A 25,463-nucleotide genomic window follows, 5' to 3' on the forward strand; every position below is an offset into this window, starting at 1 on the left:
TGAAAAGTGCACTGCTTGAAAGCAATCTCTACCACAAATCTGTGTAAGAATATCTGCTCCCAGATACAAAGCACTTTTTTTCTTCCATAAACTATACTGGTTCCCCAAATCTCTAATCACTGTCTTCTCAAAAGACTTTTTTTAAGCTGTTGCAATTACATTGTAGAAGTACTGTCTGCTTGTGAGTGTCAAGAGTTGGTCTCAGCCTATATCATAAACTCATATAAGCTCCCAACATAAAGTGCCCATTCTAAGAGCAGTGTTCATGAACAACAGTATACAGAATATGAATTGAAAAAAAAAATAAAAATAAAAAAAATCCACAGGAGAAACACAAAGAAATAAACAAAACACACACACAGTGGGAATGAAGCCCTATAGAGAGAACGCTTATCTTCCCATTCACCATATTCTTGGAAGGCATTCAGAGGATAGATACTTCAGTGTTAAGTATTTAGAGGAACAAGTCTGTCTCACTTTTCTCCCTTGTTTACTCCAAAACAGAGGACAGAAATACTCTGATCCATGAAAATGTAGAAAAATGTGTAGAACCCCTCTGCAGGGAATCAAAAATGCCAGAGAAGTGTGCAGAAATGGAGGTGTGAGAAAGAGATGTTTTTTCCACAGTAAAGAAACCACGAAGAGTCCAAGGGGAGAAAGAAGTTGACAGGTAGATATAGAAAGAAGAAAAAGAATATCATCATCAAGGAAAATAGAGGAATCAATGAAAGAGAATAATGGGGAAAATATAGGAACCTATTTTCAAAATGCATTGAAGTTCTGCAACACTGAAAGAAAAAATTGATAATAAAACGGAGAAGAGAAGAAAAATAAAATAAACCTAAAGGAGATCTGAACAAAAACACACATTTCTGAAGACTGAAAATACAGGTAATAAGGTCTGAAAATAAAACTGGGAGCACAGAAAATGTCAATGGCAAAAAGAGCTGAACATCTGTTCCAATGTTCTGCCACTGACTGCGGTTAGTATCAGACACCTGAGAGAACAATGTAAATACCCAGGTAGTATGCAGCTGAGAATAATCTAAGAATAATCTAGCTCTTAATACTATTTATTGTAATTCAGTGGCCATTTATGTTATGACGTGTGAAGCAATATGGTGAGAAAAAAAATAACCAGATTTATGGGCACAAGCTACTTTTTTTTTTTTTAAAATAAAGTTTCTGCTTTATTAGAGTTTTCAACTTCATACCTCATTTTTAAAAAGAAAATATAGAAGCTCTAGTGCTGGTTCCCAATGTAAGGAAAAATAAAAGTCTGCATCAAGGAACAATTGAAATATAAGCAGTTTCAGAAATCTGTTCCTGCATCTGGGGATAAAAGTGCCTGTAACCTTAACCATCTGATTTTCTTCAGGTCTTAGAAAAGTTTTCTAAGTTGTACCTGAAATTGCTGCTTTTGTTTGTGGAGTCCCAGCCTTCTTACATTCAAGAGTAAGAAAAGTAAAATTTACAGCAGATTGTATGTCATGGTGACTCTGTTTTGCATTCCTGGGAATGAAATATGCTGATATATTGGATTTTATCGAATTAAATAAATACTGAATATGAATACTGAATATGTGATAAAATAAATAAAACTTCGATTGCTAAAAAAAAAATATTCAAAAATAAAAAATATATTTTCATGCTTTGTACAACTCAATATAAAGAATATTTTATCAAATCCTGTTCTTCCCACAAAAGTTTTCAATAGACAACATATTTTCCATCTTTTCTCACTGTTCATAGATCTATTATCTAGGTAATTTTATACTTAGGTAAAAATGATTTCATTGCAGCACATAATATATATTAATAAGAATGTATGACTTTTTCTAATGTTCTTCTTTTCTTTCCACTTCTGTCTTAACAATCATATAATTCCTGTTCTGCTTTATAATGAATCATACGCAAAGGTAAGGAAATAGCCAGTGGAGATGCACATCCATAAGAGATTTATGTGTGACTGGCATGATTTTAATAGAGACATCTTTGTCAATTTTCTCTTTTTCCATTACCAGCTGTACTTAAGGCAAATCTAAGTGTTAATCTCTTATGGCACACAGCAAAAGCAAAGACTATAGATAAGTGCAGAAAAGTTACAATTCTGAAAGAACGATTCCAGTTTAACAAATAAAATAACTAAAATTTTCACATGCGATGTGATGCAAGTATCTTCATGCGATGATACTACAAGTAGTTGGAAAGTTACTACATAAAAACTTGCATAATTAAGCATCATTCTGAGACTGATTCTTCCCGACATTTATTAGTTCTATAGATACTGCTGCAAAGCTGTGTTTGATTCAATTTTTTTCCTCACTCATTACAATACAGTTTGGCACTGTAGCTTGCACTTCTGTATGAAGCTGTTCTGCAGTCTGCTCTCCACCTACCTGCCCCACTTCTCTGTGCCTGGTTTTCTCCCAGATGTCTACAGTCTCTTACAGCTGTCACCACCATCCCCTTCCCCATTCAGTTCTACTCTTGCCTTCAGCTATGCTCTCACATCCCTCCAAGAAACCATCCTGGGACACATTCGGATCCCTTTCAATGAAAAATAGAAATCATGAAGGGTTGCAAAAGGACCTCACAGTACTAAGTGACTGGACTGTGAATAAAGTCTGAGAGAGATGGGGTTGTTCAGCTTGGAGAAGAGAAGGCTCCAGGAAGATCTCATAGCAGCCTTCCAGTACCTAAAAGGGGCCTACAAGAAAGCTGGGGAGGGACTTTTTACAAGGGCATGGGGTGATAGGACAAGGGGTAATGGTTTTAAACTGAAAGAGGTTAGGTTTAGATTAGATGTTAGGAAGAAGTTCTTCATTACGAGGGTGGTGAGGTATTGGATCAGGTTGCCCAGAAAAGCTGTGGATGCCCCATCCCTGGAAGTGTGCAAGGCCAGGTTGGATGGAGCTTTGATCAACCTGGTCTAGTGGAAGGTGTCCCTGCCCACGGCAGTTGGGTTGAAATCAGGTAATTTTTAAGGTCCCTACCAACTCAAATTGTTCTATGATTCTATGAACTGTAGATGAAATTTAACGTGGATAAATACAAAGTGATGCATAGTGGAAAAAGAAAAAAAAAACAAACCTCTTATTTTACAAACAGCGATAAGGTCTCAGGAACAAGGTCTTGGACTTACAATAGATAGGTGAATGAAGTGTCAGAGCAGTGCTTAATAGCATTTGCATGAATGGTGTTGTGATGCTGAATACTGGGTGCAGTTTTCCCCTCCCCAAAGGGAAGGTACGGTGTGTGTGTGTGAAGACTACAATTGAACTGGAAGAAGTGTGGAGAAAGAAAACAGTGAAGATCAAAATATTGAATTTTTTTTTTTTTTAGGTCTCCATCCTGAAAAGATGATAAATGAGGGAGATTTTCGAGATGGAGTTCTCTAAAATTGTGTATGATATGGAAAGGATGAATAGGAAATTCACCACCTCTCCCAAGGAAATGCTACCACAGAAAAGGAGTGAGGAGACAGAACAAGCAAGAGGATTATTTAAACAACATGTAATTAAGATGCTAAGCTATTTGCAACAGGATGCCAAAAGCTTAGAAAGGATTGAATAGATTTGTGGAAGAATTAGCCACTGAAGTCCACATAGCAAAACACCACGAATGTGGAAATATTATTATGTTACCCTGTTCTTCTTCTATGCTCACTGGTAGAAGACAATGACGAAAGAGCACCTAGCTAGACAAACCTTTTGGTTGACAGTGGATGGGTATTTTTATGTTCTTAATTTTCTGGTCCAAACGCATTTCTCCTTTTCTCTAAATATCTTCACTGGAATATCTATTTCTTCTCAATAAATCCTCATTACTACTTCTTATCCCAAGCTCCAACTTTCTATTTGGACTGAAATCTTGGTACAACAGTCCACATATGAGTACCAGTAAGTCCACACATTCCAGACAGGGACTGATGTTCCAGAACATCATTTATTATCTGTAAATTTGCAGACAAAGTTGCCAAAACTTCACCTGAGGTCCATGCACTGTTTCCCAGTTTGTTGGTCTACTGATCAGAATGTTATTTGTCTGGGTTTTCAAGAAAAAGCGGGATTGAAAGCATTCCCTCTGTTAGGGCTAAGAGGAAAAAACATGGTAATCAGAAAACATCCTAACCTAGATGACAGTCATATCCATAACCTGTTCTCTATAAAACCTGATACCTGTTTCCACTGGATTACCTGTAATTGCCTCACACGACAGACTCCAGTGGAGAGTAGAAGCCTGCTACTATACAGAGGATAATTTTATCCTAAGATATGAATAAAAAGTGCCTATAACACAACACAAACAGCACCTCCAATCATTTTAAGAACCTGAGAGTTCTGTGCTAGGTACTCATGCACCTAGGGAATGAAGGGGGAACTCAATGACCTTTGAGTTGTACCTCAGAGTGAATCTGTTCTGTGCTAACACGCAACTGGATATTCACGAGGAAAAACAAAACAAAACAAAAAATATATTTAATATATTTCTCCTACAGTTATAGAAGTGCATGTGGTACACTCCACTAAGACAAATTGCAGGTTAACCTACAGCACACGGTATAAAAAACAGCTATTATAAAATACTGTTGTACCTGCCTGATAACTGTAAAGATTTGATTTAAATAAGGAATTCTGGCACGTGCTTTTTAATATATTGTGCTTTAAAAACAGTTATTAGTAAGACAAAAAAAAAAAAGAAAAGAAAAAAAGTTTAGTTTCTCAAAAAATGTACCTAAAAAGTATCTTAATTTGTCATCTAATTTTACAAAATGAACATTCCTGTAACACTTCCTTTGTGTCCATTACCCATAATGAAGATTCCTGCTTTTAACATTTTACTTACTTTTGTCCTCATATTTCCCTTCAGTTTCTTTCCCAAATTCCCCAGTCTAGGGAGCAGATGCTGAGGCACCAATGACTCATTAATCTGAGGAGGATTTTTATCATGAGCAAAAATAAAGCTTATAAACAGTTCCACATTTACCAGCCTTGGTTGTACTAGAGAACCAACAAGCTGTGTTAAAAAACACCTCTCTGTATATGTCATAATAGACCTGCTATCTCAGAGCAAGGTCATAGACCTTCACATTTCATCTTTAAATTATGTCAGACGAATAAAACAATTTTCCTTCCCCTTACCCGCTAATATGGGTATGTAAAAGCAGATATGACATTGAGTAGTACTTAAATTAATGAGACCATTGTTAAGGCAGTTCAGAGGTTCAGGGATAGGTTTGCCAGGAGCTCCTCATTGGCTGCTTCACATGCACTATCTCAGATCTATTTTAGAAACAAACAGACATATAAACCAGTTTTGTTTCCTGTAAAGTAGATGTATATATGTAATTAATTTATCTCTTTCTCTACCCAATATTTTAACTCCCACTGAAAGAACAAAATAACTCTAATACCACTATTTGATTCTTGCCAAAACAAAACAACAACAACAAACCAACCAAATAAAAAAACTTGAACTCCATTGAAACACCATGCTTTATATCACTCCCAAGTAGGACACAAAGAGCAGATTAAAGAAAAAAAAAAAATATATATATATATAAATAATCAATGAAATGTTGTAAAGGAGCAGTGAGCAACTCTTATGTAAAAATATGGGAGAAACATCAGACTTTCTGTGTCATAGCATATCTTTTTTGACAAAATCTTTTTTCTCTCTCTAGGATCCCTCCAGAAATATCTCAGCCTGACAGGATAGGGGCAGGACTAAACATCTTTGCCTGTCTGACTGGGATTCACAGGACTTTAAAGTTTCTTCTATCGGAAGAGCAGATTTATGAGTTTAGGAAGCCTTGTGCTTTTCAAGCTTCGTTGCCTCCTGATTCCACCCCCATGAGAGGACCACTTCTAAGAATGTGATTCAGCTTAACACTAGATTTAGGCATGTCAATGTGTTTGCCTGCCTTTGAACTCGACAGTTGTATTCCCAATGAAGACAAAAGACATCTACTCAATGAAACTGAAGGTGTGATTCACTGGAGCTGAGTAGGCAGAACTGCCTCTCCAGGCTTCACTGAGAGAAATAACTGTCTCTCCACTATCTAAAATGAGAGCATCGACATCTAGTTGATGTGTACACAAGTTCCTTTAGAAGCCTATGTTTAGGTGTCTAATTTCATACTGAAAACCTGTCTTGTCTCGAAGTATTTACACCTAATTAGAAAAAAAAAGGAAAGAAATAAGGGAAAAAAAAGAGAGAAGGAGAGGGAGGGAGAGAGGGCGGGGGGGTGGGGGCAGAGAGAGAGAGAAGAGAGAACAAGAAAAACAAACAACAACAAAACCATAAGATAAATAAAGTCTCATTGTTACTCACTTTGACTGCAGAAAGAGAATTAAAAAATATATATATATATATATACCCTTAAAAGTATTTACATGGGACAAGGCATTTGATCATCTATATACCTAAAACTTTTAGTGACTTACCACAGAAGAGCCCAGGAACTGAATTTGAAATTTAACACAGTCCACGTGTGTTCCCTAAAGCACCTTAAATACAAAAGCCACCATAAGCTGTTCCTGCTCTCTAGCTTGTTTTTCTGAGAAAGCTCAGATGAAATTCACATATAACCCATCTTTCTTTCCAGAAGATGTATGGACACTGTGCTTCCTTATTTCCTACAGAATGGTTACAACACAATTCCCAGTTCTCAGGTACAGACCATGCAGGAAAGAACAGGCCGGTGAACCATATGAAACCCATGGGCCAAGCTTCATTCTCGTTCTGAAACAAAAGATCATAGTTACTAAATAACAATGCATCCCTTTCTATCTTGTAGGGTGGGATGGGATGTGTTTTGTTTTTAAAAGGCCACTGATTGTTTAGAAACCTGAAAATACCCATAACGCTCCATATGTGAGTCTATGTTTTTAGGCAACATTTTTTTCCCCCTGAAAACTAAACACAGTCATCAGCTGTGGTTTAAAATGCTACTCTGTAAATGTGCAGAGACTTCAGAATGCATTTTAGTATGACAGAAGGTCTTTACTTAGTAGAGATCAGGACTTAGGATCGAAAATGCACATGGTGGCTGTATAAATAATAAATCCTATAACTACTTACCACCTTGCCCTTCAAAATACAGATCTAGAAAACTTTCTACACTGAACAGCACCTAAAAGGACGAGGCAGGCTGCCAGGCAGAGAGTAAAGCTAAGAATACTGTCATCTTTTTGCTCCTCTATACAGAGCTGTGTGACTGAGTCATTCCATCAGAAGTCTTGTTGGATGATCAGCAAAGAGCTGCTCAAACACCTGTGAGCTACGCAGCCGCATGTCATTTGTTTCACTTGTTAGAACCCGGTGAGAACACTTATTTTTTTAATCCCTGTGCACAATTACAATTTAAAATACATACAATCAAGAACAAATTGATATCTTTTCAAAAGTATATTTAAAGTAAATCCATAAAATTGTTCCGTATGTGTCTTCTATGGAGTGTGCCAGTGATTATATACACTCTGCTTTGAGGAAGACTATGGATGTAGCCTGTTTTCACAGGGATATACACACAGATCACAAGAAATCTGCCTTTCTGATTTTTGGATAATCGTATGCTACAAAAAAGAATCAAAGAAACAAACAAAAAAACACCAACAAACCAGATTTAGATTTCTTTGAACTTTGTCTTTACTCACTGCTGTTCAGCTCTTGATATAAATGGAAGAAATTATTCTTTTCTTTAAAGTCAGTAATACTTTAGGATTAAAACTTGATAAGGAAATCAAACATGGTAAAAAAGGATGCTGTCGTTTGAAGTCATTGATCTGATTTCTTCAAATCTGTGGGATTCCAAAGACTGGTTGACTTGAAAATTACATTAGTTTAAATGGTTTCCTAAACTTAAATAAACAAGTACAGATTGTTGGGTGTATGCTTTTAAGCTAAGAAATGGGAATCAAAGGAACTACTCATACATACAAATAAAATGAAGCACTTCAATGTTTGCAGGGCTGGGGCTTTATTTCAATATAAAGTTGAAAATTTTAGCTTAGTTAACTGATGTAAGCTAAACCAAAATAAGCTACTCAAAGTTAAAATATATCTATTCTAACTACTGTTTCAGTTTAGTCCTTCCACAGCTTGAATTTAAAAAGTAACAACAAGAAGACAAAACAAACAGAAGAACCCTAAACTAAACTGGTACAATTATTCTATCTAGACAAATAGTATTTGATATACAGAAAGCATCAAATGCACATCTTTTGTTAATATACATCCACTGCTTTTTTGTGAATTGTGAACGTATCAGTAGGGAAATAAAAATTATCAGTACATAAAATGCTGTTTCACTATAGTTTCATGAGAACTGCAGGCAATACTTCCACTGATATATACAGATGTATAAAGCTAACAAAATTTAGCTTGCAGGCATTTCCTTCTTTCAAAAAACAACACCAAAACCAAACCCAAGCAAAACACCAGAACATCAAAAAACAGACCAAACAAAAGAAAAACCACCAACAAAAACAAATCATAAAAGTATATTAAAATATGTAAGTCTAGCATCTAAAACAGCTCTTCAAAATGTATTCTGCTATAAACTTTTTAGGACTGAAGAAAAGTAATAAAAAACCATAAAATGTTTCTTCTGAGAATGTGCAAGTGAACTTTTCAAAATCTTAACAAACAAAAAAACTCAGAGAAACCATGTATGAAAGAGCCTGTAAAATTTTCTGCTTGGGACTTCATAACAGCATGTAGTAAGTACAACCTTATTGTACTGTCTACAAAAGACTTGATTTAAAAAAATTAGGTGGACCAAAATTTTCAGCACAGCCTATCAACTGGGAGCACAGACCAATCCACCAATCCATCATTTTTCACTTTAATGTTGAGTGAAGAAGTAGCGTGAAGTATATGCTGAGATTCTCAGCTTTTCTGTAGTTCTTTTACATCAGTCTGTATGTACAAAGGGGCAGTAAAAATTATTGCTGTTTTATTGTATAACGCAGTCCTAATGACTCATACCTCACAGTAATGATTTATTTATTTTTTCTTTTGTTTAGGGGTTTACCCGGAGAAAGGGATACTGGAACACTGTATTTTCCTATCAGTCTTCAGGTCTGTAGCACTGCGCTGAGGCTGAATCAAACAAATCAGTGTAGGGTTAATGAGTTGGGTGGTAGGACAGGCGACATAAGACACAAGCAGGATTTGAAATATAAGTTTCAGATTAAAAAGATCCATATTTACACATTGTGCAAGTCCTAGAGCTGACTGTAATTATAGTCTGCGGGTAATAGGTATGTTTCTGAGTTAAGATATAAGCGACACATTAACCAAGCATAACTCCCTTCAGGAAGGAGGTGGGGAGGAGGGAAAAAGCCACACTTGTTTAGTGAAAACAGCACTGCTTTCATGAGGCAACAGGCTGTTGCGTTAAGGCAGAACTACACAACGCTTTCTGAAAAAAAGGCATTATCTTTGCAACAAACTATTTCTGCAGACTTTTCCTATATAGTAATTATAGACCATGTGTTTGTAACTAATCTAAAATTATGGCTTTTAACTCTATGTAGGAATACGATTAACATACCAGCTCTACATTTTTAAGTTCCACAAGAACATGCAATCTATTTTTTTTCCCTTGATTTTGGTAACGCATCTTTAGTATTTACAGCCCTAATATACCTGACAGTCTTTTGTATAAACCTAAGTTCTTTGCCAGACAGTTTATATACATGTGTGTGTGTATTTTTTCCTCCCAAGAAATAATGAACATATTATATTGTGTTTCACTGTGTCTCTACATATGACAGCGTGCTCAGCAGTATTTCCTAAATTTTGTCCAGTTTTAAAAATGCTTCATTCCTAAACCTTGTCCTGTTTCTTCTCTGAGTTGTCCCTTACAGCTAGAGATTTGCTGTATGAAGTATCATGCGCAACTGTCACATGATAAATTACCATTTTTATCCATCAAATATTAAAGCTGCTCACTACTGACCTTGAGCACCACTTATGCTCCCACCACCATGGTCCTCTTCTAAGTCAGCAGGGCAGAGCTGGCACAAATTCAGCCCAGCAATCAGATTCATACCGGTTCGCAAAAACTGAGGCTTCTAAAAAGATTTTGTATCATACTGCACAGAGTCCTCACCGCACTTGAGAAATGTGTCCAACACCTGACTGTTGCTACCGAGGAGTATTACCTGCTCACATTGATTTGCAGCAAAGTATTTCTCAGTAAGTATTTCCACTTAACATTTACTCTCAGGGAACCTGTGTAGTGGGAGATATTTACGAGTTGCTTTCAGCTTAAAAATAAATCACCTCTAATTCCTCTAAGCGAAATCAATCAAAAGTCTGTAAAAAATGGACTGGTTGTTTGGTCGATTCTGGCAGAAAAGTAAACAGCACTTCAGCTTTTCTCCACCATTAAGGTCTAAATGGCCTAGAAAGTAAATCAATATCTCCAGTCAGCCTTCTGGCTATTGTTTAGCCAGTAGATATGGATTTTCTCTAGCTTACTGCACTCCTTTGGGACTAACCTGTAATCCTCAGAGAGTAATAATAAGTTCGTTATCTAGTTCAGCTCTCAGTTGTACATTTAAATGGACCACATCCATCAGCAGCGCTTGTTAAAGGACAATGACATCCCATTCAACCTATTTCACAGTGAAATACTTGCAATACCTGAAGGAGAAAATTATTATAAAAATCTTATTTGCTGTTGGGTTATTGCAAATGAAGTATCACAAATGAGGTAAACAGTAAATAAGGATTTTTTTTCTTATATAGAAACATAAGAAAATATATGTTTCTTACATAACATTGTTTCTTTGTTAATGAGTTAAATTGTGGTGAAGTTTGTCATACATCATGCAATCCCTCATTATTCTTATCAATCCGTTTCAAATATTTCTGGTTAAATGCCACTGTGAAACAGGCAGCTGTCAGAACCAATCTTGTCATTGTTGAGCTACTAGATGTTTGTTGGATCCAAATGTTTTTCCCTCCCTCTACCTCGGAGTGCAGAAGAAAGCCCCCTTATTTTTACACACTAGTCACAAAAGGCTTTCCTCCCAGATCACAGAACCTGTGCTGTGCTCTCGGCCAGCAAGAGCTACACTCTGATCTAAGCACTCCGTTTTTTTGTTTACACATATTTTCTCTGATAAAGGTACAGAGTCCATCATAACATGGCAAACAAAACACTACTTTTATACCTCTAATATTGACTGAACTTTTAAAAAGTTACTAGTAAGTATTCTTTAGTTACTCTGAGTACTTTGAAAAACACTACTTATTAGTTGCTGCGAATGGATCCATACTGTAAATTATACACATAATGACTGCTGTCTGCTGAGGAACATTATGCATTTTACCTATGGCCTCATACTCATCCTTCATAGGGTTACACAAATAAATGTAAGAGTCACGGCCACAACTCCCACACTGCTAGAAGTTCCCTAATTCAAGAATTACTAGGAAAAATGAAACAGGAAAAGGGAGGGGAGGGGTACGGCTTTATTCAGGAAAGTGGTCTGAAGATGTTTTTAAAGTTTCCATAATGAGTAACCATTTTTTTCTTTTTAATAGAATTGCCTATCTGGACTACAACCATCATTTAGGTGAGTGACAAACAGACTTCAAATCAAAAGGAGAGTCCTAAATAATGATTAAGAAATTGATGCTTACGATGGATCATCTAAATTCATATGTTAACCCCAAATAGCAGTGTTCTGCAGAAGGACAAATGGGACTTCATGATAGTGGCATTTCCCAAAATGCAGCTTTAGTCTCTGGTGATCTGTTGGTACTGGGATCACCACTGGGTGACAGCTAGAAAGCACCCAGAGTTCCCCTTCAGGGACAACAGCTTTGCTCTATCCCTGAAGCAATTTAATTGGTTTGGTGAAGTTTTTTTAGATTACACCACACAGCACTGTAATGAAAATCAATAGAACTTAGGTTCCTATGTGCATGTCACTTTGAAAATATCTATTACCATTGCGTTACACCTTAAGAATGGAGCCTTAAAGTCTTCTCAATGGCACTAATCTTTGGCAGAGAATGAGACCTGGTGAAAAGATGTATCTATGAAATTAAAGCCATAGGGAGGGAAAAAAAAACAAACAAACAAACAAACAAAAAACACCTGGAAAATTATCACGAAGGTCTTCTAAAAATATTTTGCAAAAGTGGTTCTTGTCCTTTCTCCTTGGGTATGCAAGATGACATACTACTCTACTTTTCCACAAGATTTGGGGGCTCATATCACTGTAAGACAACGGTGACGGGTTTGATATTCTAGGAGGAGCATTTTCTTGTTTTCTTTGTGACCTTTTTCTTCGTATGGGACCTCTCCCCCTTGCTATACTTTTTCCAACTTTTGCAGCTTTTTTCAGAAAACTTTTCAATTGTCAATGTTCTTTCTGCAGACCGGATACTAGAATTGTATACATCACCACAGCAATGGTCTAATGAATACCACGTAAAGTTTAAAGAATCACATTCCGACTTATAAACATGATTCCCCTCCTCATAAAGCTAAGGACCCTATCTGCTCTATAAACCAGTGAATCACACTCAAAATTTCATGTTCAGCTTACCAGGCATGACCAATTAGTCCTTTCCAGAGTCAGTGTTCTATAATATAAAGCTCTTCATTGATCACGCAGCCTACACTTGTGTTTTCTGGATGTATTACCATACACTTAGCTATTTCAGTATATATAGAGAGAGGGAACAGTCATCCAGACAACTACTTTATTGACATTTCTTCATATTTACCACTCTTCCAATTTTTATAAGATAAAAACATTTCTAGCAACGTTTTCTTTACAGATCTCTGACAAAGGCCTTAAGTTACACTGTGAGACATAACTACTTAATTCTATATAAATGTTTTGGACATAAAAATAAATAGTAATTATAACTATAGATAAGTGGCTTTCATTGGTTCTACACCTGTGCAGGCTGTACACTTTCAGACTGCATAACATGCTTATAAGAAAATATTACAAACAATATATGCATAAAAAAGCGTTTTGAATTTTGTGTAGCATATTATAGATTCCCTCCAATCAATATACTTCTAATCTCCTACTACGTTAAAAAAAAAAAAAGTACTGAAACCTAAATGCAGTTAAAGAAACTAAAACCTTTAGATATTTGTTTGAAATAATTATATCTTCGATGTTCAGTTTTGCATCCTTATCTCACCCCTATGTAACAACAGTTTTCTACAGGAACTAATGCTCCTCACAAATAACATAATTTAGTAACTATTTTAGGCATTTACAACACACCCATATCATAATAGTTGGTAAGGGTACTTAGACCCTAACATATTGTATCTAGAAAGAAATCTAACTCTCTAGATCAGAAGTAAAATTCACACCAATTTCAATGTGGTCATGATCTCAGTCTACCATTCAAGCTACTAACCCAGTGTACTCTTTAATGTCTGATAAGTGTTCTTTAGCTGACATAAAGTATATGGTTTTTTTTTTCCCTCTGGTTTTAGCCAGAGAGTAAATAAAAACCAAAACCAACCAAACAAAAAACTTATTTTTTGTGTGAATATGTTAAGAAAATGAGCTCTGTATAAAGAGTATTTTCTTCATTTATCTTTTCCTGCTGTTTCTTGGTTCTGAAGCAGAATATTTTACCCAAATGTTGGGACTTAGAAAGCCAAGTTATTTTCAAAGCTTTGCTGATGAAGTGTAAACAGATACCCAAAGTTATCCATAGTTAAGAGTCTGAATAAATGACTGAATTTTCAGAGTTGATCATAAGTCTCAGCTGATCAATGTATGAGCAGAAGTTTCATGTTACAGATAAAACAGAAAATGAGCAGTCTCACCAATGTACATAAGGCACCTTAATATCAACAAAATAGAAGCATTACGAATCCTAACAATTATCAGAAGCACAGTCAACAAATCTTCTTAATGGAAATGGTTTTAAAGTTGATGTAAATAAACTTTCCCTGGGGGGAAAAAAAAACAACACTCACAGGGATCCCAAACTCAACACCCCCCCCCCACACACACACCCTTTTTTTTTTTCTTTATTTTCTTTCCTGTGCTTAGAGAATGTAAGAAAGTGGAATTTATTCTCTGAGACAAGCAGTGTGCTTAGAGGGCAGGTGCCATAGGTGTTGGCAGTACAGCTACCCCTCCAGCCAGACTCACACAAAGCATCCTGACAGCCTTAAGGCGCTGTAAGAGATGAAACCAGGATGTGTGATTTGGCTATGGGGGGAAATGGGACAAACTCCGCTGAGATACTTGGGAGCATGCAGATGGCAGTTGAACTTGAGTCTTCTTAATTTTCTAAAATTCTTCTTTTAAATAAATTCCCCAAGCTCATGTAATGTAATTGAGAAACAGATGCTTGTGTATGTTGTGTGGTAGGATTTTGTTTTCAAGTGATGAAAAAAGTTTTCATAACTGGTAATATGACTTTTAGTACAGGTTCCTTAGACATTAAGGTCTCTGCTGAAAGTAATGCAGTGTCCTGGCCTAACTTACCCTCTGGGACGCTATACATCGGGTTTGATTGATCATGGGCTTTCTGGTTTAGGTTATCTGACTGAAGACTAATCAAAGTAAACACAAAGACAGACCTAGTGCAGATCAGAAGTATAATGACAGACAGAAGAATCAAGAAACCTCAACAAACAGAGCACAGGCAATCCTACCACCAAAAGAAAACAAGCTCAACAGGTACAGCAGAGGTAACCAAGAAGATCAGGCTTGGAGCATTTGTCTTATGGGGAGAGGCTAAAAGAGCTGTTTTGGTTTAATCTTGAAAGGAGAAAGTTTTAGGATGACGTGCCAGTAACCTGCCAGTATGCACAGGGAATCTATTGAGATGATGAAGCCAGGCTCTCCACAATGGTGTATGGTGACAGGAAGAAACAAAAGCCATACATTAAAATAATAGGATAAGATATATGGATATTATTATTGTTATTATTTTCCACCAAATACACCGCAAGGCACCAGAAGGCATGAAGGCACCAGAACTGTTTGTCTAGAGATGATGTGCAACCTCTATCTTCTCAGATTTGCAGGGCCAGACTGCATAAAGCCCTGAACAATCTGGTTGCCTCAGAGCTGACCACAGAATCTGGATACATGAGACACGTGAAGCCCAGGGTAGTATTTGACAGACCTGTGAAAATGAGTAGAACTGTTATTCAAGGGGGTGAGGGAGTGTGTGCATTCCACTAACATCAGTCCTGATCAGCCAGAGATTAGGAAAAGTATTGGACCTTCTGTGTTCTCCCTTATGTGATTGTTGATGGTATTTATGGAGGAGGAGCTGGGAAAGACTCTGCACTCTGTCTGCATTGGTATGGGTCACTGGCCCTATGAATACCTCTGACATCCTGGAGCTCCCACTCCAGGCATGGATCTATAATGAAAATGTCTGAAAAAGATGTGAGAAAACATAGCCTGGGGAAATACTAGTGAATTTAACATCCAAATTCAAGGTCTAAAAAATGACTGAAAATGCCACGAATATTTTAGATTTGCTTTCTTAAGTCTTTTCATTCAATTAGAAGTATTGATAGTTAATGACTACTTGAGACGGGAACAAATGTCTCTTATTGCTATTTCCTAGCTGATAAAATTGCTAGTCTTTCATTAATTAGAACAAGTACCAATGCCTACCTTGAGTATTTACTTACCCTACAGTATCCTATTGCCATGTTAACTGAGGTCCTTAAATACAGAAATAACATTGCTATTATTTATAAACGAGGAATAAACGTGGAGAAGAATTAATAGCACCTGTAAAGTCTGCTCTTAAAAAGGCTGAATCTACACCTTAAAATCTGTTCCTTTAATCACCATACCACATATTTTTTCAGACATTGGCACAGTTTTTAGCCAAGGCAACACTAAGGTAAATCTGAGAAAAGAGTCAGAACCCAAGTTCTCTCCTGTTAAAACCAAAACTGCATTTATTTCTGGCAAAATAGTTGACAAGCATTCTTCCCCCAGAATCATGTAATTTAAAGAAGTGTAGATTAAAAGACACATTAGCAAAATCTATACACAGGTTCAAGTGAATCCATCAGCGTTAGACATAAGTAGAATCAACTGTTCGTGGAAAATAGCATTGCCAGGAGGTACCAATGACCTTCAACCTCTACAAGACTTGCAACAGGAAAAACTAATGATGAAGGAAACATCCAATATTACAGAAAACAAACTGCTAATCAACATGTTATTGATCGCTCGTTTTTGTCAAGGTCATTTAGTGTTTTAAAAAATGATCTCATGCTAAATCTTTAAAGAAAAAGTGAGATAATTTGATTTACAAAGTAAAGTGCTATTAATTATGGAAGACAGTCAATAAAAAAGCTGATTCCTCTAAACAGAAGGCAGATGTTAAAGACTGTGATTTATGATGATGATTATGATAAAATATTTGCAGTTCTCAACATCATCTAACTTTGCTTAACTGGAATAAAAGATGCAGGTAAGATATAATCAAGCATCAACACAAAGAGCATTAGGAAACAAACAACCTCTAGAGCAGCAAAGGTAAACATATGGATTAAGAACAGTACACAAAAAGGAGAATAATGTTGCCCATTGTTTCTTCTTCATTGCAGAGCAAACAGAACTTTTATTTTTTAATATCAGAGCCAGATTTCTGTCTTACTGCTGCTGTTTCCTTCTATGCTATAGTCCCTGAATGTTTAAGTTACATAACCAGACATCTCAAGGGCACACAACACTCATCTAAAAGGATGTACTCATTACAAATCTTCCCATTCAGGATAATTAGTATGTCAATAAAATCTGTCAGCTTCTCTCATAACTAAGGGAAGCCTTGGATTTTACTACAAATGTCTTGTGGGACTTAAACATATTCAAAGGTCTATTTCCCCCCCCCCCCCCCCTTTTTTTTTTTTTTTGAAAGGAATGCTATTAAATCCATAAGTTAAAGATTAGTAAAAACATTTGAATTTAAAATGTTGAACATAAAGTAAATACCTCATAAAACAGACATAAAACTATAGAAGATCAGCCTAGAAAGAAGTATAGGAAGGCAAAAATAGTTTACAGGAAAAAAAATCAATTTTAGATTAAAGAGTAGAAAAATGAAGAAATGGGAAAATAAAATGCATCTATCACAATATATGTAGCTCTTCTTTTGAACTTTTTTTTTTTTTTTTAGTTTATAAAGTGAAAATGGGATAATTCACACTTCTTAGAATAATTGTTTTAAGCTGTCAAGAGACAAAGACAGAGATAGTATTTGTTATGCCAGGTCACATTTTCCAACTTTTTTTCATAACCACAAGATTTAAAGAATGTTTCTGTCACTGATGTAATCAAAGAGCTCCAGAAGCCAACACCTACAGCTTGGGATTTTGGTGTATGTGTCTTAATTCAGTCTGGATTTTACAGCCATCTCTTTAACACAGATAGCTATCTATGCTGCATGGTTTTGAGAGAAGAAAAGTCATTTTTAAAAGAATGGATTGAATTTCAGCCTACCTAACTCCTCTTCTTTCTGTATGCAAAAGCAATTGGTTGAATAAAGTATCATTAATGTATAGTTGCAAGGTGCTGGCAAAACTTTCTATATTTAGCCTATTGCTAAAAACTTTCATTATGTTTGTTTTGTTTTCATGTGAACAGCATAGCAGTTAATTTTGACAAGCTGTCATTTTTTCCAGCATGTTTAGAGAATGGTCAGACAGAGCAGTACTTTTATGTTTTCCATCAAAAGCCTTATGATGCAGAACCGCTCATCTTCTATTAGAGTCCTTGTCAAGCCCAATGATCTGTTCAGGCTGAGGAAAGACAATGTCATTGTTTCAAGCTCACATGTCAGCAAAGAGAGATATGGATCTGGTGGTTTCTATCAGCATTAATGCTTGCTTGTGCATTCACATACGTCTGATATCTTTGTTTGCAAAATGCAACTTGATAGTGTTGGAGTGCCAGTGAGAGTAATGTATAAAGGACTTCATCTTTGAAGGTAGCGAGGCGCTGCATGGCTTATCCTCCACCAGCCTGCTCTCCTGAAGTAACTATTTGCACCTGTGCAAAACCAATGGCTAGCTGGGATAACATATTGTCAAGTCCAAGCACTGAGAGTTGATATAGAGCTGGCAGATTACTTGTACAATGCACCAACTCTCATTTTTAAGTCTAATGGAAAATTATATTTTTCCATAGATTCTTTTTTTTTTTTTTCACTTGAGTAATTATGATAGTATCAGATCATTTCTGAGAACTTGCCCAAAGTACAACTGCAGGTTGTTTTCAACTTTATAAACTTGTAACCCTAAAATAAAGTCTTTCCTTAGGGAAATTATAAGAAAATTAGATGAAAAAATCACTTGCAATAGCCTGCATAGAAGTGGTACCAAGGAAACTTCTGAAAATAAGATCCTTATTAGCAGGAAACCTAAAAGTATATAATGATTTCAAATTATTTATCTAAATAAATTAAAAAAAAAAAACACAGCAGCAACAACTACAACAACAACAACAACAACAACAAAAAAAAACAAAAAACAAATATGGAACCTCTTTTGGCTTTCTACTAGAAACAGTATTAAATTGAAATTCATACATCATTCCTTCTGTTGCTAAAACTCTGCACAGATGATATTGTAAACTAACCTAAACCCAGAAAGATTATATAATATATCAATTTAAATCTTGTGAACTAGAGCCCTGGTGTTACGTATCATCCTATGATGTCTTCTACTTTAAGTGCAAAATAATCAGTTTAAATTAATTATATAAAATTACAGAAGATATAATGTTTAAAATGAATTGATGTAACTTACATCAATCAAAGTGCCACATATTTAGAAGATCTAAGTAACTTCTAACTGCACATTAGTCTGCGGTTACATCAATATCATCTCTTGCATATGAGCCCAAGTCCAGACCTGCCTTGCTTCCAAACTGCAGTACCTCTGTGGGAGACCTCAAGGCAAAGCTGTGGGTGCTTCATGTTGCTGGACTCACAGATGAATCACTTAGAATCATTAAGGTTGGCAAAGACCTCCAAGATCATCTGGTCCAACCATCACCCTACTACCAATGTCACTCACTAAACTATGTCCCTAAGCACCACATACAACCTTTCCTTGAATACCCCCAGGGATGGTGACTCCACCACCTCCCTGAGCAACCCGTTCCAATGCCTGACTGCTCTTTCAGATAAGAAATGTCTCCTCATTTCTAACCTACACCTCCCCTGGCTCAACTTGAGGCCATTCCCTCTAGTCCTGTCACTAGTTACCTGGGAGAAGAGGCTGACCCCCAGCTCCCCACACCTTCCTTTCAGGTAGCTGTAGCGAACAATAAGGTCTCCCCTGAGCCTCCTCTTCTCCAGACTAAACAACCCCAGTTCCCTCAGCTGCTCCTCACAGGACTTGTGTTCCACTTAGATATACCCAGACAACTTACAGGAGTGTAGAGCAGCTGTAGCAGGTGTGCAGGAAAGTGTATAATCTAGCCCATGTCAGTATCTGTACTCTACAAAGGACATGTATTATAGGACATGTATTATACATGGAAATATTAACTAATGCGCTTAGTGCACATTAGTTAGTGCGTATTAGTTCCTTATGGAGAAGCTGTGCACATAGTAAGGTTGTCTGATGTATGTCTATTGTTATGTCCTGAAACTATACTAGAATTTTGAAGAACCTATTTAGAATGGAGCCTTGCTCAACTGTTCTCTCCATCCCCTACACTGGAAACATTTTTCTAACTACATCTTCCAAAAAAACACTCTGACTTTAAAGACAGCTGACTTACCAGGTACTTCAGGTACACTAAGCCTTCAAATGGGATTGTTTAAAGGTATTTATGAGCATAGTTTTAAGAATCTATTTTCCAAAATCTAGATGCAAGTCACTATCAGATGGTCACGATAACAATAAATAAATAAATAAATATATATAGAAATCTATTTTTATGGGAACATTTTTGTTGTCATTCTTATTCCTACAGCAGTGAGAAACCTCTGTCAAAGAACAGGACATAATTGTGTCAGAAACAAAACAAAAAGTCTATGAATCAGAAAACCCTTACATTTAATGGAAATACTTTTTTTTCCCACATTATTGATCAGATAAGAGGCTTCTATTCTCTGGAAGGACTCCTGAGAGAATGCCAATGTTATTATTTCTTATATAATGGTGTTTTCCAATTTGGAACAGTGGCATTGCCAATTTTAATATTAAAATATCATATGTCAGGCCTCAAAAAGCAAGTCATTTGGAAATATACATATATATATGTATATATAATTTGGGGAGGGGGGGTGGTACTTTATATTTGTCCTTTGCTATTTTGCCTGAGTGTTCAAAGTACATCTTTAACATTTTTTCTAGAACAATGAAGAGAAATAAACATATTTGCTACTGAAAGCACGCTTTTCCAGTAATGACAGGAATTTAGAATTGAGACCAGAAATATTCAAACACACCAACATTTTTGATGAAAATATTAAGGATAGTTGCCATTTAAAAAGAACAACAAAAAAGTGATCCATGAATTACCTACAACTCATGGTCAGTGTACTCCTACTTTCATAGGGAGCTTTTGCATGGAGCAGGACAAAAAAGGACATACAAAATACATGTTTTCATACAAAAAAAGGACACTAAGAACACTAAGGACTAAAGATGAGACCAATATTATTGTATGGTTACCTGAGAAGGTAAGACTCTCATCCAATTTATATATATTTCAAATTTATTCCTTGGTTTATTTTCAAATGGTTGGAGTCTACATGTCTGACTGAACATTTTGTTTAGAAAAGAGTTCAGTAAGTCAAGGTGAAGGAGGCATGAGGGGATTAGAAAAGAAGTAAAGATGTGGCATCTGGACAGATTTAAACCACATTTGCAAGGAGAAAATGCAAGACAGGTAATACCTTGACAAAGAAAAGGAAAAGAGGTGGTAGGTTTTTTTACTATCAGAGATTAGGTGGTGACATAGCAAGTCAAGACAAAAGCCAATATTAGTTTTCTGTACCTATTCCCTAAGAACACTCAGTGGAATGTGTTTCATTATTTGCCTAAGTAACCCATGAAAAACAAGCTGCAGTTCTTTAACATTGATGCCAAAAGTCCCAGAGGGGAAACAGGCTCAGGCTATCAGCCAAACATGCCATCATTTTAACCAAAAATGATCTATGGCTACTAACATCCATGTTTGAAGATCCACTCATCCAAGCCATGGAAGGAAGGAAGGAAGGAAACCTTCTGAGGCCTTTTGCTATATATAATGCCTCAATATTTATGTATTTGTTTATTTATAATTCCTGTTTTATCAGTACGAAGATTATTTTGTAGATAGGACTAATCTTTAAGTAACAATGATCTATTATTATTATATTATATCGTATCTGTGGAATAAAGGAGAAAATTTTGACTTGGCAAACCAGGTTCAAAAAACAGACAGCTTTTGAGAGTGCAATATATGAGATTTTGATCCACTGAATATTTTAAATATTATGATTTGATGTATGGTTTCTTTGAGGACAAAAATGAATACTATCAGATTACTGCAAGAGTCTGTGGCTGAGAATAAGAGATCCAACAGCTACCACAGCAAATAAAAAAAGAAGCATGTCATGATGTTATGCCACATGCACTTCCTGGCATTCATTCAACTCACTGTAGCTGAAAAATAGCTGTGAGTGCCTATGTCCCATTAACACCATGTTAATTATTATTATTGTCTCATCAGTACTTTGTTTACAACAGCTCTGGGTGACAAGGATACTGAGATGCTCTGTCAAGGCCATCACCTGATGAGATTTTTATTGGCATAAGATCATTCTTTCCCTTAGTTAGCTACCTTACAAAAATCAGTTTCATTAAATGCAAATACTATTGCCTGCCTTTGGCTTTTTGTAAGATTCACATAACTGATATAATAACCTTGATCTGGCATTGCATTAACCAGTTTCTTCTTTTAGTGGGGATGAGCTAATCTGTATCTCTTCTGAAGAAATTCATGCTAAATAGTAAAACATCAAATAGACATGTTGAAACTTCTTAATAAACCTTTTATTTCTGATTCTTCCATGTATGAAAGAAATAAAATGTACTGCTATTGTCTAACTAAAAGGAAATCCCCCAGAAAGATTAGCACTAGGAAGGAAACAGCAAATGCTTAATTATTCTTCATAAATAACATTTACTCACAGTTGTGTTACTGAATCCTTAGGCATTCGGTTTAGACTAGGGTTTTGCTAATGAAAATATTCTGGAGCTCCTTCATAGTTTCCTTCCTTAGTTGGCAATGCTAACAAGGATGGTCCTTCCAAAATGAAGCTTGTCCTAGTAAGGTAAGTGGTCCAAAGACGAATACAGGGGGAGAATCTTTTGGTTTTGCTAGATATTTTGGTAAGTGCCATGGCTATTACTGACATCTCCAACATCTAGCTAATATCTATATAAGCAGATCTCAGACATAGTAATTCTAGAAGGATTCAGACTACCTCCCCTGAATTACTGTGCGTGATATACCTCTTAAGCACCAAGACACCTGCGTTAGAACAAATTGCCTGACTCTGACTTCTGTCTTTAGCTTCACTTCTCTGTGGCAGGCACAAAATAAGATCTTAAAAAAAAAAAAAAAAAAGCTCCTCTTTCCTTTTTTCTGCAGTTTTTGGAAGTAGAGAAGTTGATACTTGATACCTAAGTAAAAATTAATTCAATTAATATTTGAGATTGTGAATAACAATGTTGTTGAATTAATGTTGCTTCAGTACATTGTATTGTGCTAACTACTGGGTTATTTCTATACTATCATTTTAGTATCTTTTGCATTTATCTAACAGTTTTTCCTCTGGCAGTTTTATTTGTCTTTGTTATTAAATAGTTTCATTATGTTATGCTGAACTGGGAACTGGCATTACTATGGGAAAAAAAAGATTTCTCATTTGTGCTGTCTGTCTTCTGCTAGATTTATAATCAGAGATGTTGTTATAGAAAGGCAAGGCCACATTCTGATTCTGGTGTGAAATTCATCTTAACAGTGCTTCACTATGAATTTTAAATCATTGCATGTTATCACTCATCCAAACATAGATTTAATTTCAAATCTCTTGGACTAACATTTCAAATGTGCATAATTCCAATCTAGTATCTGAAGATTTAGCTGATAGAGCTGCTTATCATCACTAACAAGTCTACCCCAGTGGAACTGCTTGAGAAAGTACCTTCTGAGATTAAACAATAATGCCCTTTGTACAAAACAGGAGTTTCCTTTGTACCTACCTTACTCATGTATAATGATTCACCATCAGAGCAAGTCAGTACATTAGGTATTGCAGACGCCTCATTTTTTGCAAATATACTGTGACTATCAGATCACTCCTTACTATGTAGTAATTCACAAGTAGATCAGCTATCGGAAACAAAATGATCATAAAAAGAAGTCTGAAATTATCAGAGATTAGTCTGTTTCCTGCAACTGATTTTAATACTCCTTGGTCATATAACATTGTTTAACCAGTCATGGACCATTAGCAACATAAATGGAGGTTGCTAAGAAACAATAAATAATAAATATATACAGACTCAGAATAATAATGTTAAAAAACTTAATGAATGAAGATAAGGAGAAATGACATTGCAGAAAAAGAAGAGGGACATCCAATGAAGCTGAATTTATAATAAGATCACCTGCCTTCTCCACATTACTGTTTCTAGGCATTGGGCTTTGAAACTAAAAGTACAGGTCAACCACATACAAAGCATAGGCCAAATAACTTGCCTTACATAAGCTTATTGCATATGTTACAGGTTTTGTTCGCATTAGTGATGCTTCAAATTCAACTTTGTCATTATTTAGCTCTAAAAGTGATTTATCTGCATTTATGATCTAACTAGTTTTGTAACTGAAACTATAAAACGATTCCAGAACATTGTCTCAAGAACTTTTGTCACAGCTTGCTTATATATTTATGGCTGAACCTAATCAAATTATTGGTAGCTGCTTGCTAGGAATATATCTGAAGAGTTAAACGCAGCAAAAATTATGTGCTTTTATGTTTCTTTTCCACTTATTTTCAATGAATCACACCCAGGCGTAACAGTTCATGTAGGAATAGCCAGGCATTTCTTTGAAGAGTTCACAAATGCTTGCAAAGTGCATGGATTTTTTTTTTCTCTTTTGCATCCAGAACCACAATAAATAAATAAGGGCAAATAATTTTTTATATTGATATTCTAGGGAGCATCATCTATGCTATCATTTTGTATGTAACAAAACTTACCATGATAAATTTTCCTCTTTTGGATCACAAAGCTTTTGTGCTGTATATGTGCTTTTTTTGTTTACTTTTGCAAAGCTGTATTTTACTAGTAACGCGATAGTAATACTTCACATTTTCATGAAATTCACCTGACTACAGCTTTTAATGTGCTAGAACTCGGAAGGAAGCCCCCAAAAATTGTAATTAAAGGTTTGAAGATACATTGGACCACTACAGAATTGATAGGAGTTCTGGGACAGGTCTGATGATCTCCAAGCATAGCCTGCTGATGAAGCCAGGTCCTCATAGATATTCACTCCCCCTGAGTTTTCTCCCTTTACTTTGGGATGGAATTGGAAAAGTATCTCCTGCATCCATAAGTACACCTTTCAAAGAAGAAATTCTGTTTAGCTTTGAACTATGATTAAAGGGTACAAGTCAAATGGACAAGGGGATGAGATTTTGTGTGTGTTTCGGTGTGCTTGTTCTGCAAGCATACCTTTCCATCATCCTTTAATCTATTTATTACTTACCCAAAGGACTTTCCTAGCCTTTTATGATGTCAAGTTTCAGCAAAGAATGACTTTTTATGACCCTATTATAAACCCATAAAAATGAACGTTTACAATGGAAAAACTAACAGATGTTTATTTCTAGCTTTAAAAGAGGGCGCTTTTGACTCCAGAGTGAACACTGCTTTTATTTAAAAATAGTCAGTCTTCACAGCTATTTGGCATTTTGTCCTGGAACTCTTTATTCTGTTTCCTACAGTTTCTTCAGCTAGATCTATCACTCTTACAACAGTACTATTTGTCCAGATACACTACAGTAAAAGACTGTCTCCATTTTCCTTACCAATAAATTCTTATTTTTAGCTCTTAAAAATATATTCTACATTTAAACTTGCCACTTAAAGTCAGGTTAGGGATGAATTTGTTTACAAAACTTAATAATGAAAAATGTGTCTATTTTGAGTCTGCTTCAATAAAATGAAGGAATGAATGACTTAAAGCTTAAAAGATTGATTTTTAAATGGGCTTTTGGAGGCAAATAATTTGTAACTGGTACTAATTGATTTGTTATTTTGAAAAAAAAAAAGAAAACACAGAACAAGTCACTTCGTAAAAATAGGTCAGACTGTTTTCAATGACAATTTCAGAAGATAATCACTAGGAATACTTAGTCCTTCCATTGCACTTAATAAGCTAATGCCTGTAGAA

At 35.7% G+C, this 25,463-nt stretch overlaps 1 protein-coding gene across 40 annotated transcripts in view; it reads right to left on the reverse strand.

The window, feature by feature from the left end:
- DGKB (diacylglycerol kinase beta) overlaps positions 1–25,463 on the reverse strand; it is a 392,397-nt gene that overhangs the window by 90,996 nt on the left and 275,938 nt on the right. Inside the window, exon 25 of one of the 40 annotated variants that reach the window (XM_080580935.1) lies at positions 21,852–22,321. The exons of the other annotated variants lie outside the window; for them this stretch is intronic. The gene's annotated coding sequence lies outside the window, so the exon portion shown is untranslated. Of the gene's footprint in view, positions 1–21,851; positions 22,322–25,463 lie in introns of those variants that run through there. 40 annotated transcript variants of the gene reach the window in all.

The sequence above is a fragment of the Anser brachyrhynchus genome (genome assembly GCF_964034855.1).
Source record: "Anser brachyrhynchus genome assembly, chromosome: 2".
Lineage (NCBI taxonomy): Eukaryota > Metazoa > Chordata > Aves > Anseriformes > Anatidae > Anser > Anser brachyrhynchus.